Consider the following 14,451-nt stretch of genomic DNA (forward strand, 5'->3'; position numbering starts at 1 on the left):
CCCAGGTCAGGCTCCCAGGTCAGGCTCCCAGGTCAGGCTCCCAGGTCAGACTCCCATATCAGACTCCCATATCCACACCAGTGCTGCTCTTTCCTTGGTATGTTGCTAGACTGGTTCGTACTGATAAGCATTGTTGACTTAGCAACATATTGGTCATGACTGAATTTCACCACACCTTAAAAACATTTCTGCAGCAATGAAAGAATATTCAGAGTCCCCAAAATCTTTGTGACATCATTCTTCATCTTTAATATTAGAATATCACATATGGAACTTTGTTTTTGTTTCCACCCTGGCTTACGACTCCAGCCATGGCGCCCTGTTGTTCACATCAACCGTTTGCCTTAAGCCCTTAGTGCCACATCTGCTGCATCACTACAACACAGAACCAGCCCTCAGTGGGATGATTCCCAACCAAGGTCTTCGCCTGAATAATATTAATTAAACCTCCTCAACTAATTGTGTGTTCCTTTTTTTTTTTTTTTTTGCTGTACACCAATTATGTTTTACATTCTCTGGAGGGAGGAAGAAGCGGGATCCGCCTGCTCACTGTGAAATTCCAGCTGTCATTGAATTTCAATGAACATATTTAATTAACATACACAGGCCACTGGAGCATATCAATATTTATTCCTGGTACAGACGAGACAACATTTGTTCTGCCCACCGTCGATGTGAGTTGACAAAGCACGTGATTGACTGGTGAAGAGAGGCCCTGAGCTGAGCTCCTCAGATGTATTTGTTGGTTGTTTTTTTTTTACGTTGCAGACATCAGGAGTGTGATGTGAATTGCCTCAGTTGCATGAATTTGGACGATGTAGATAGTAGATATTGATGTGAGTTCCGTCTCACCTCTCCTCACTCTACTGTTTGTCTCATGCTTTGTTGTGTTGTTGTTCTTCCCAGATGTGGTTGTAACGGTACAACAAAATTCATTCATCTTATTGATTTACTCTCTGCAACCTCTAATATCACACAGACAAACTGGTGTCATAACTCCAGAAATGAGAATGCATTTCAGAGAGTGATGGTCTCTGCCTGCATTAGTCAGCCTATAGGAGCTTTAGGAGACTGTTCATGGAACATGGTGGGATGGTATTGGGGGCTGGGGGGATCGTGACAGAGTGAGCTTAACTCAAACTCAGCTGCCATGCCATAGGCTGCTGGCTGCGTCCCTCCTCTTTCTCACCAGGTCAGCAGAAAAAGTGCACAAAACAGCATTGATCGATTCACCCATGATATGAGGAGGAAGATGAGGCCCCTACCTTAAGGCAGCCCTCAACTCTCCTCCTCTCCCCTATTTTTATTCCAGCTCCTACCTATTTTTTCTGTCACACATAATGAGGATCCAAACCCAGAGACGAAGTGAGAACCAAGAAGCCAAGACGAGACAACAGGAAAACAGGAGCTGGCGCCCGCAGACCCAGAGTGAAAACGTTACATATTTTAGCATAATACTCGACCGCTTTCCACCTTCATCACCGCTTCCCCTATGCCCGCCCTTCCCTCCCCTCCCTCCTGTCCCCTGTGCTTTCAGAGCTGTGTATTATTCAATGATGTCTCTACCGACAATCTGGTCCCAGAAGGATTCACAAGGTTGCAGATTTAAATGATGTCACATTTGTGTCCTGGCTAATGATTCCTTTTAGGGAGAGGTTTATAGGACTTGTGGAGGAGCATTTGATTCAACACAGGGTATAGTGGAAATGCACTTTACATTCAAGGACAATTTTATTTTATTTTTTTATTTTATATATTAGATATGTATCATTGGAGACAGTCATGCTCTGCAATGAGCAAAAGTTGTCTGTGAAAGTAGCTACACACAGTGTACTGTTTCTTATAAGCAAGTTAAACTCTGCAGTAGTCTTACAGGTTTGAAGAAATTCAGGGGGAAAGTGATTATTTTATGCTAAAGATGAACCCTTTGTACACTATGATGATACTATTAATACTATCCTACAGATACTAATACTACTAAAGTGTGTATTGACCAGTCCTGCTGTTTTCAAGTACAAGCTATTACAGAAAATTGGTAATAGATTTTAAACCAAACTCGATAACACATCAAAAGGTTTAGCAATTAAAAGGCAGTTAGAGATATGAGTAAAGTAAATTGAAATCATTAAAAAATAGAACTACAAAAAATGACCAAACTAAATTGGTCACCCAGAGGCGAGTTCAAACCATTGCAAATTGCTGAAAGATAACCAAGTAAATGCCTGAAACATGGGTTAAATAGAGCTTCATTCAGATTCATACATTGTAGCTAAAATAAATTATAAGTCAAAATAAAGACTGGGTTCTGTGTAGCCCTAAGAACAGCTTAAAATTTAACCCTGATGCAAAAGAAACAGAAAAAGATCAATATACCGTAGTAGGGTAGAAAGCTAAAATGCCATGGCTAAAGAAAAAATCAAAGATTTAACAAAGGCCGCATTTAAACAAGTTATTTACCAAATAAAAAGCTTAAACTTAAACAAAAATGACATAAATGTAAAATTATTAGCTCAGAAGATAGCACAGTATACCTTTATTCATACATTAAAAAAGTGTGAAAAACTAAGAATATGTAAGTGTTAGCATATCATAAAGTAACTTGGTGTCCTTAAATATCCTGTGTACTGTATATACCAGTATTTCCTGTAATGCCTCTACACAGTCAAGTCTGGACAAAAAAAAGGAATGTCCTCAGTTATATGTGAACACGCTCTACATAAATTCTGAAAATCAATTTTTCGCAGGATAAGACGAGCTGCAAATGAATCCCACTGCCAGCACCCGTGTCCAGGAAGCGTGTTTAGCTGCAGCCAGCTGTTTAATAAAATTCCCTCTTTTTAATTTCACATATAACCAGCTCAGTTGGTAGTAGTTTAGCAGCAGAGATGTCTTTCAACCAAAGCCTGCTTTAAAAAAAGTGGGGAAACAGTGAAGTGCAAGAAAAAGTTAGTGCAACAAAATAAAACCGAATTTTTCGCACAAAAACATCATTGAAATACTATCTTGCAGCCCTCATCACCCTGTTTTACATTTCTCTGTTGGAGGTTACTGTAAAATGTTGTAAAAGGTACATTTTATTATGAATGACGTGTGAACCTGCCAACCCTGAGTCCTCCATGGTGTTGGTGAAAATGGAGTAATTACCAAAGTAGGGTGATTAAAATGTCATTTCCTCTTGACAGGGGGTCTAATTATAGACGGCCCTGCTCCGATGACACCAGATACTGAAAGCATACATGGAAAAACCTTTATTCTCCTATTGTGACATGCTCAGGCTCATTTATGTCACTTAGTTCACATTAAGATTTTAATGGACAGGCCTCCTGTCAAATTTGCTCTGCTGAACAGTGAATATGAGGCTATTGTCAGTCTCTTCATGTGTCAAACCTAAGAATTCAAGGCAACTTTTGTGCCGTTCATGTGAACTCAAAGGATCCTAGAGGAAAAAAGCTGCAATGGATTTAGTTAAAGTTTTTATTCTTTTGATCAGAACTTAGAACTATTGGAGTATACCTTTCCCTATAACTTGTAATTTTTGCACTTTTTTTCCAAATAAATAAAATCAAATCATTAGAGTCAGAATACTGCCTGCTAAGTCAGAAAATTAAGACTTTTGATCTTGCTTTTTTTTTTATTTAAAACAATCAAACACTCCTTTTCTTTTACATAGGCTAAGTCAGAAAATTAAGACTTTTGATTTTGCTTTTTTTTTCAAATCTAACAAGTAACTTTACTATCGCTTGAGTCACTGAATTCTGAAAAATGTAATCAGAATTTGGAGTTTAGAAGATTTAGCAATGGGTTATCTTGTTTTTTTTCAGAATGTTGCCTTTGATAACATGCTGACTCCACAGATTTTAATTAATTAACATTTTTTTCTATTACATCACAAACTTTATTCCACATGTTTTTTTTTTTTTGTTTTTGTTTTTTTTGATCAGATATCTTTTTTTCAGGTGATTTCCCCAAAAAAGCAAAAGCCCACTTTTTGTTTGAATTGTAAAATTCCAATTTTTCAAATAATTTGATTAGAAAGTTTAATTGTTGAAGTAAAAATCCAATGTTAATGAGTTAGTAAAATAACAAAAGTCTAAACTGAATACAATTCAGATAAAGGTCATGAGAAAAACAACTTTCAAACTTCCATTATTCTTGCCTGAGGTTTTGCACAGTCACTCTGTACAAAACAAACTGCGGTTTCATCTTTTCACAAATTTCCTCTGAGCTTCTGTTTTAGTGCCGTCTGCCTGCACCTAATATATTTGTTGTTTGCTCTTTCATCACCTGTGGACCACGGAGCCTATCCTCAGCTTCATTTTTATTTATCTGTTCTTTTACTTGTATATTTATATATATATACCTAAAGCTGCCCAACTGTTATTGGGGCAGACCTAAACTGCTGCTAAAAAGTCTGGAAAAAACTTAAAATATAATTAGCATTACATTATAATGTAGCAATTGTTCAGAACAATAAATGTGTGGAGGTGTTTGTAAAGAGAGTAGAAAGAATCTCCAACCTTAGTCCAGTTCTGCTGGAACTAAGGTTTACACCTACACCGTCACTTCTTAGTTCATGTGTCTCTACTGAGCCGTATGTACTGTATACCTCAGAATAAATGTCCACTAAGCCAAAGTACAAAAGCTCTAGGTTGTTGATTACAGAAAGTCACAGCATTTGATCATTAAGTGTCTCAATGATTTTAGTCACTGTGACTCTGCAGTCACAATCATAGCAAAGACGGAGGACCTGAGAGGGAAAAGATTAAGTGCTTCAGGAAGTGTTTATTGGCAGGACTGTGTTCGTCCAGCAGGGCAGCGTCAGAGTATGAGGAGGTAAAGTATCGAGTATAGAGCTGACTGTAGCACAGGAAGCTGTGGAGTATGAAGGGCAACGGGAATTAGATCAATTACGGGCGCAAACAGTGATGTGTTGCTACCACCTCCAAAGTCTTGCAGTCAAGGTGAAGGATGTCTACTTTGTCTCAGGTGTAGACCACGGAAGACAACAGGGTTAGCCACTGGAGAAAACACGTTTTCTTACTACATGTTGTTATTGTAGGTTCAGAATGTTTTTACTTTTTTATCACTTCATTATATGAGTTTTAGTAAATATAATGCCATTTGTGTTATTACCTTCTGATCAGTATTTTAGGTGTGAAGCCCGTGGCAGGTGTGGTTGTCAGAGCACAGACTAAATTAACCTTAACCCATCAAATTTTGACCTATAACTATTGCTGGGTGTTCGAATCTGTCAGGATGAGAACGTGTTCAGTCTCTATGTCACATGATATTTGGTAAAAGTTGCAGTTTTGGGAAAGTGGTGATAGTTTTTGACTAACAGACCCCTTAGTATTACTGTATACAATTACATTTATTCTTCATACATCATATAGTCATTAAAATATGCAGAAGAGGTTTACATGGAAAAGTAATAAAAGTCAAATGACACTTCTTTTGGTTGACTATCTTTTGCCAGTTGTTTTATATGTTTTGGCAATTTACTTTTTTTTGGCTGTTTGTTAATTTTTGGTCGACGTTGTCAAAAAAATCCCCATATTTCTTGTTTTAGATGGCTCCTCTAATTTTGCCCGACTTATCTTTTTCCGAATCACTGATAGCAATTTTCTGTTTCTATTTAGTTTTTTTTTGCTATTGTTTAGCTGTTTTCAAATTGTATCAAATTTTTACATCTGGTACATTTTTAGCTCTCTCTGTAGCTAATCCTACAACACGTGGGGTGCTGTGGCAATAGCCAAAGACATTAGAAATGAAACACAGAATTGTAGTGTCCACTTATTCATCTTCACAACATTGTGTCCGACACTCCATCTAATCCGTTGATGTGATTTGCTACATAGATATCTTAGACTGCGAGGTATTTCTTAACACATTTGTTTCTCCAAAATCAATGTGCTAATTGTAAAAGAGATTAGTCAGTCACGTCTTTTTGTTTTGTTGAGTTTGACAAACATGAGGTTGTTTATTATAGCTGGATAATAAACATACTGTGAGTCAATATTGTGTCATTACCACAGTGCAATGCAAAAACAAACACATTATCCACCATTGGCTTTGTTATATAATCAGAAGAGTTTTTGATGTTTGCCGCTCATTTCTTCCAGTCAGAGAGAATGTGCTGCCGTTTAAAAATCCTCACTCCAAAGTCATTCCATGGATTCTTTGTTTAGGAGTCATTTAAGGGAACATTTCGGGTGACACCAGCATCTGTTCACAGTGTTGCTGCTGTGGCTCAGCGTCTCACGCAACAGTAACAAGCATGTCGTTACACAAGGGAGTTAGTGAACTGCTGTACGGGAAAATGGCAGAACAATTAATTACAAGCAATGTGGTATGATGTGTAAATGAAATAAATTTCCCGTCAAATCATCAGGGGAGACATCAAGCAAGTGAACTGCGGAGAGGAGTGTGGTGCCTCAGTAGGCAAGGGGAGAAAGTTGATGCTTTGAATAATGTTGCCTGCAATTGAAAAGAAGGGGAGAAAGTTGATGCTTTGAATAATCGTGAAAATGTTGCCTGCAATTGAAAAGAGAAGATATACAGAAAAAAAGATGTAAAAAAAAAAAGAACATATTCAAGGTCTGAAAATCTCTGTAGTGGTACTATTTTAGCTAAGCCCTCTCTGTAAAATAGTTCCGTTTATTTATATGACATATTTATTTATATTACAACATGTGTTTAAAGCTGATACAGGGTAATTGTGTTAAATATCTTCGGTGTCGTCATTACAGTATCACTTCAGCAAATTTATAATAATAATAAGTAGGTATGCAGCAAATATTCCGACATTAAAAAAAGACTTTCATCTCTGAAACAAGGCGGTTGAACAGGATGTCGTGATGACGCAGGCCAGCACAGTGAGATCTTTTCTGATCCCCTGTACTTTGTTGCGACTGTACTTGATCCATGTTATAAAGACGATTACTTAAATTTGGGAGCAGCAGGCACAAGAAATAATCCAGGCCACAATAAATGTGGAGAAATTGCTTGGAGATGGAGAAGTGCTCAGTGCAGAAAAAAGGACACGTCTCTCTGCACAACATGAGGGGCATGTGCCCTCATTGTCTGATATGTTCAGTGACATCCTGAGAGAGAGTGCCTCAAATAATAATAGGATGGCTATTCTGTTATCATTTTTTTTACATCATTTTAATTTGATATAAATGTTTATTCACACACTGGTGCTATTTAAATAAAAGCCCTCGAATGGTTCTTAAATGTCAGACAGATGACAAGCTCAGCAGATAGATCTTTTCTCTCTGTCTAGTAATGACACTCTTGCCTGTGAGGGAAATATCCCCCTCTCCCCCAGGAGACCAGTTTTGTTTAAGATGAAATGGCTGTGCAGAGTTAGTTAAAGAACCAACTAATCAACCTTTTAAACTGTTGTTGAAACAATTAAAATCTGACCTTTAAAAATAAAAAATAATAATTAAGCTTTTCCCTCTTGCAAACCAGTCCCCTCAGAGGTTTAGGTCCAATTGGGCATATTGTCATAGTACTATGGGATGAAGTGTACTAGGATTTATCCCCGGGGGAAAGAAGCAGCCGGGTAGACCAACGATATGCAACTGCAGCTGTGCAGAAAAATGTGGGCAAAATGCAAATTGATTTGTTCACACTGCCTAATATATATTGCACATACATACACCTAATCACTAGAAATATACAGCTTCAGCTGAAGATTATACTGTGTATATGTCCTGCGTATAAGCAGCGCAATGTTTACCTTTGTAGGCGTATTAGTAACGTAAAGTCACAGTTAAGATCAGAGGGGTCTATGGCTGAGGTATTATTTGTTGAATGGATTAAATCCAAGCTGCACTTCTTTAGAGTCACAGTGACCTTGGATCCACAGGAGATGGATTTTTGCACGGAGGCAGATGACAAAATGGGGGTTATATTCCTAAGCCAAGTAACTAATGTTATTTTTGAAGGCTGGTATTTTTGTACATATTTTTTGTCGTTAGAACCAACTGTGGCAAAGTGAAGTTATTACTGCAGACCAGCCGGACAGATGGTGTGTCTTAAAAGTGGAAACAAAAACTTTTGTTAACTTAACAAAAAGCCTGATTCCCAAAAAGCACAAAAAAAGAACTGATGCTCAAAGTGTGTTCTTGTGTTTATCTAGTTTTCTCATCTCTTTCATGCCAGCGCCGCTGCAAACGCTCTTTCATTTGGAATCACACAGGGAAAGGTTACCATCGATTCATCCGCCCCACTTCATCACTCATTCTTCACAGCCAACTTTTCTCGGCTAATATTCACACTGCAAATCACTCCTCTCCTCCTTTTCAACCTGTTCAAAAAAACTTTTTATCTTCCCAGCTCCAGGATAAACAGCACTTGAAAAAAAACGTTATTATCATATTAAAGGACATGCACCAACTTTCATGTGGAGCTTTTCTAATCTGTGACCTTAGCAGCAGGAACAGAATAAGTAAAAGCTCTGTGACAAGTTCCTTTTCATTTTCACAACAATCATTTTCACTCAGGATTAAGGCTGATAATTCAACCATTTGTGCAAAACTCCTTTGGTGAAGTTAAAATGACTTTGATTTTTAGGATAAAGCCTCAACTTTATTTACAGATTGACCCCTTATTGAGAACCGTCCCCAAACACTGCCAACCAGAGGTCTGATACTTTAACGCCTGTGCTTCATCGCTAATATATAGTTGGTCATTTCATAATTTTTTTGCCATTTTTTAACTAAGTTTCATACAATCAAAGACAATATTTCCAAGACCACAGTCAGTCCTCAGAAGTCTAAAGAAATGTTTATAGTACCATCATTCTCTGATAATCAGGAGGCCTAGTTCGGTCTTCACAGAAATAAATCCTAGTTTCATGAACTGTCACATGACACTGTTGTTTATGTGACAGATTTAACTCTCAGGTTCTACGTCACTTAGTTTTTATCACCTCATTAATTACAATGTGAGTTCAGAGTGAACCCAAGGCAGAATGTTGGTCGGCTGTGTTGCATTTTCTGGAAGACTTCAGGCTCTGGTGGGTAAGGAAGAGGAAGCGGAGCAGTAATTCCTTCTTTGGTTGCGACGAAGACCACGATACAGTGTTTTTCAGGAAAATTTTCCACACCTAGTGCTAAACTGTGTTCCTACTGCGCTTTGTCTAACAATATAGTGGTGCATAAGCCTGGTTAGAAGAGGACAGAAAGTTCTGATGCTGACTAGAGTACTAGTTACTGCACTTGACTTTTTACTATTAAACTTGTAAAAAAAAAATAGTTGTTTAACTTTTTACTATTAAACTTGTAAAAAAATAGTTGTTTCTATTGGACTTGAGTTTAAAAGTTGCTGACCTTAAAATCTGTAAAAAAAAACAAAAAGCTGTGTTTTTATTCTTTCTTATCAGAGCATTGGAATCATAGCTTGTTTAATTAATGTTTATCTGTACATATCGTACAGCCCTGGTATTTTCTGGAGGGTGCTGACTTTCTATGTTTGGGGTCTCGCTGGCTGCATTCCAAACGGCCAAAAGCTGAAACTGACTTTCCTGAAGGTGGATATCGTGTTTTCTGACCTCAGTGAGTGGAATTCAATTGTCCGAGCGGCTGCTAGCCTAGCAGGCAAGAAGAATGCTTGCATAGGATCATTACCTGGGCAGGGGGGGTCCGATTTGGCCCGGCCCACCCTTCTGTTGAGTCACATGTTAATGTTGGGTCAAATGATAAAGGAGGCACTCTTCCATCGTCCTCATTTCCTTCATCCATCATGTCTCTCCACCTTCAATGACAGTTACACTGCAGTCGCTCTTATTGAATTTCCATGCAGATTTGCTGCCAGTCCACAGGTAGCATTGAGCTCCGTATTCCCTCTGAGTAGGACACGAGTGCCTCCCGGAGCTGCTCAGTATGCAAACAAACAATTGACATGGCCGCGCTCTACAAGGTGCCACTTGGGATTCCCCTTCAGCCAGCAGCAGGAGCAGGAGCAGGTGTAATGTCATTCTTCGCCCGTGCTTTTAAAAAATACACCCAGCCTGACAGAAGCTACATCTTTCTCCCCTGCCTGAGTCTCAGAAGGCAGTAATGTGAAAATGAAATGGAGAGGCCTGTTGTTTGGCAACACAACCATCCAAGATACACAGCCGAGGAGTAGATAATGCAGAATGATGCTGGTCTGACGTGCTGTTGTCTGTCTGTCAGCGATAAAAGTTTACACGTGGTTTTTCCCTTTTCCTATCAGGATAACTGTCTGATCGGGATTTGCCTGTTGGAATGGATTGAAAAACAAATCTAGGGGGGTTTGAGGCGCTCATGAATTACAACGGCACATATTTTTTCCTGTTTTCTGCAGATCACAGCCTAATCCTTTCGTGCTGTCTATGCAAATCACATCGCTGGTTTGATATCCATTCTCCTGCTTGACTCGTGGTGGACGAAGCCCCCGTTGTTGTTGTTTACACCTCCGGTGACTCACAGGGCTATCAGGTCTTAGCAGCAGCAGTGTTGTGTGGGAGTCAGAATGGAGTAACAAAGCCATCCACCCTAAAACCAGCCCATCAAAAGTACAGACTCCGTGTCCTTTGATACTTGAAATTTTCTGTTGATCCTGGAGAGTATGCATAATCAAACAGTGAGACATTACCTGTCCAATCCTGCAGCAGTGTGAAAACCCAGCAGTCGGAATATTGCATGAATGTGTCTTTACATGTGATGCCTGGATGCATGTTCAGATGAAGCCCTCCTGAAGCCTTACACACCTTTAAGAGCTCTGACTCCTCAAAGTACGAAATGAACAGACAAATCAACAAATCACTCTTGACAACCCCTCTCCGGAGAAAACAGGAAATGGGCCTTTAACATTAAATGAAAGGATTGTGAAAATATATAAAAAATATTTCTTTGGCTCTCAGAAGTGCCTACTTTCAAGTCAAATCCAATCTTCCTCCACTTTGATTGGAGAATATGATCTGAAGCGTGACGTATCACAGCAGCCCGTGTTTGTCTGTACATAAAATGTTCTCTTTTTACCCTCTTCATTCCACTGCACTTCACTGCAGCGTCTGTTTAATCTACACCTACTGTAAATACAGCAGATATATACAGGGAGCAGTAATATAGGGCCGTTTGACAGCCACAAATTGTTCTCTAACAGAACAGTATACAAGGATTCAGTCGTCTCTGAAGAGTTGACTCAGTGTTACCTCATGTAAATCAAATATTTATGTGCACAACAGGATAGAGGATTTCCTTTTTAGGATCGAGGTGTTGGTTACCTCTCGTAAATAAGTCACTTTTTAAAAAATAAATGGAGTTGTTTTCTTTCATGCTGTCTTTTTCTCTAAATCCTGGTGCATTTTGCCATTTTTAAACTTTTTTCTTTATTTTACAATGTTTTAGATTGATTGTGTCTAATTTAGAGCTTTAAAACGTTTCTGGACAAGTCTTTGGTGATTTTTAAAAAAAAAAAAATTTCAGGTTTTTGTAGATAATGTTAGCTTTTTGCAGTGCTTTTGGCTGGTCTAATATTTACATACCTTTTTAGTTTGTTATAATTCATTATGTATCGCTCGCTTATTTTGGCTAGTTTATGAGCTGATTCAGCTGCACTATTGGATAAGTTGATGCTAATTTGCAAGAAAACTTGTATTTGTCTTGCTTGAAGCTGCTACGGTCAGTAGCTTGAGCTGACTTAGTGAAGGTTGCCAGATAATTACAAATCTATGTCACATGTTTTATTGTGTTTTAATCTGATACATATAGATATTTCTAATAATATTTCTGACCTACATTTGATCATTAAATAACTAATTAATCATCAAAATCTCTTTGATCAAATTGTAAACCAGTGTAAGCACATCTTCAGAGATTTTTGACCAAGTCAAGGTAAAGATTACTTTTGATACTAAAACATGACTCTATATTAGATGTTTATGTAGAGAGTAACTTTTAAACCCATGAAAAACTACCCATAGTTTCTTAACTAACCTACACTGTAAATATTGAATAAATCACTAATACTATTCTGAATTAAACATGTCATTATTGTTAAGCAGGATCCATAAGCTTTATTTTTAATCTTCTCATTTTCATAATCCCCATATTCTAACCAAACGTTAACATAATCCTCAGATTTATTTAGCCACTTTGACACGTCCGTCTCTCTGATGCTTCCATTGTCTTCTTTGTACGACTTGATTACTTCTCTCAGTCCGATTGTTGATCATGTTGTAGACAAACAAAAATGAACAATTTTTGTTCTGATGCTTCTCTAATTTGCTTTAAATGAAAGCGATGTTTATTTCTTTTTGTCTGAAAATGAGTTATTGGCACATTCGGAGCTTTTTTCCACCTCCCTGTTTGCAGCTCAGCTCAACAGCTCGGCGATCAATCACTGGCAGTTCTCCTGCTTTATTCCCATTAGTGTCTGTGTAAGTGTGAGTCAGCCAAGATTGTCAAGAATTAGAAACTCACAATATCTGGGTGGTTGACACAAAAATGTTTACTTTGCTCTCCGTGCCTACGCAGAAATGCTCGACCGAGCGGATGAAAGAATGTTGTGAAACAGCATACCTCAAAACTTTTTCAACTCAGCAGTGGTAGAATTATTATGTTTCTGTAGCTTAAAAAGTTGTATTTAAAGTCTACTTTTAGTCGCAAAGACTGATGAAAAATGATGCAAAGATTGAGATTTTCCTTGATTCCACAGCCCACTAGGGATTTTTTCTTAGCAGGCTGCTGATAAGCCGGGCTTAGATCTAACAGGGCAGTCTCTGGTCTAATACCCGCCTGGTCCGAAAACCGCTGAATAGGGGAGAAAATAATTTGTTAGACCACATGTCTCTCTCTCTCGCTCCCTCTCTCTCCCTCTTTTTCCCTCCCAACCAATTCCCACTTTTATGACTTCAAAGTGGTCAGCATTTCCCTTCAAGTGTGTCAAATTTGAACGAGGACATTCGCTCGTCTCAGGCCCCAGCTTTCCTTCAAAAGGCGACCGCAGCAGCTTAAACGCCTCATTAGGCATCGGGGCTAAATTCTCAAAGGATAACATTTGTGTCTGCCTTTTGGGATTGGAGAGCAGCATGGTTTTGATTTATAACTTCCCACAGTTAAAAAAGAAGAGACAGAAAGTCAGTGATGATGCCCAGGAAGAGAAGAGTTTATTCCGACAGATGAGAAACAGGAACGGAACGTTCTTTTACCCACAGTTTGACTGTCAACCACTTAGTCACTCCAGTTTGACATGTCTAGTCTTATTATGAAAGTTTTACCTCAGAGTTTTTAGTTCCTTTCAATGCAAGCCACAGCAGAACCAAATAAGTAACCTGGGTGACAGTTGTCTTCAGGAAAGTCAGACTAACTCCTGCCAGAGTTCTACTTTTCAACCACGTGAGAAAATGACCAGTGCCTCAGTTAACAGACCTAATGGGTAGGATTAGCTGAAAAGAACCCAAAGATATATAGAAAACTCTTGTCATGTTTTTTTTTGTTTGTTTTTTTGTTTGTTTGTTTGTTTGTTTGTTTTTTGAAGACAACATAAAGCAGGACTGAGCCTATAGGGAGTCTTAGGTTTAAAAAAGAAAATGCCGACACTGTTGAGTTTTTTAGTAGTAATGAACTCCGAGCCAGAATGTGTGGAAATGTGCTGAGTTCACACTGGTTGTTAGCGTTAGCATGTGTTTTCAGACCTGTTCTGGTCCTGGAAATGTTCTGGCTAATGAATCTGACTACAAACAAACAAACTTTTTTTTTAACCATAAAGTTTGCAGAAAAATAAATTGTCATTATTTACTACAGCTACATGTTTTCTTTTTTTGTTGGCCATTATTCTTTAACAAAGTTTCATTAATGTGCTGCTGAGTTTCTGTTTTTAGTAACTGTTTTCAACAGTGACTAACACCGTTGAAAACATAAAGGCCTTTTGTAAAGTTAATAAATGTCCACTTCTCACCTCTGTAATATCCTTTTGTGAAATTAAAGGTCATTTTGCATCTAATGTATAACCTATCACTGTTAAGCTGCACACAGTTGTTCATTTTGGGTTCTGGCCTTTAACTGGAGCTTGTATTTAATTGTAAAAGGCAAACGTTCAACAAGAGGAACTTTTTTTTACAGTGCCTCTAATATTTAAATAAAGGTTTTAACAATAAAAATACTGTAATATTCTTTTGGTTTTGGTTAATACATTTCCAGCTTCTGGCTCTAGGACCCAACTTTAGCACTTGGAGTTATTAATGTGGCTTTGAACATTCTGCTAAAAGTATAATTTTGAACCCTATCAGCCAGGTTTTATATCTGGCTGCTGTATTGGTCAACCTTTTCATGTATTGCTGGGCTGATTGTAAATACTCTTGCATGCCTTTAAGGCTACTTGTACTCGTTTTGGGAGTTTTTGTCTTGTATTTAGTAACTTTAGTGTTGGGCGGTTTTGAGCTGTTTTCCTGAATGTTGCCGCATTTAGTAAATT

General features: G+C 38.2%; 1 long non-coding RNA gene across 1 annotated transcript in view; it reads left to right on the forward strand.

Annotated features, from left to right (window-relative positions):
* The window catches only part of LOC103386758 (uncharacterized), a 236,655-nt gene that overhangs the window by 116,684 nt on the left and 105,520 nt on the right, over positions 1–14,451 (forward strand). The gene's annotated exons all lie outside the window — the stretch shown is intronic.

Source organism: Cynoglossus semilaevis, chromosome 1 (assembly GCF_000523025.1).
Source record: "Cynoglossus semilaevis isolate Cse_v1.0 chromosome 1, Cse_v1.0, whole genome shotgun sequence".
NCBI lineage: Eukaryota > Metazoa > Chordata > Actinopteri > Pleuronectiformes > Cynoglossidae > Cynoglossus > Cynoglossus semilaevis.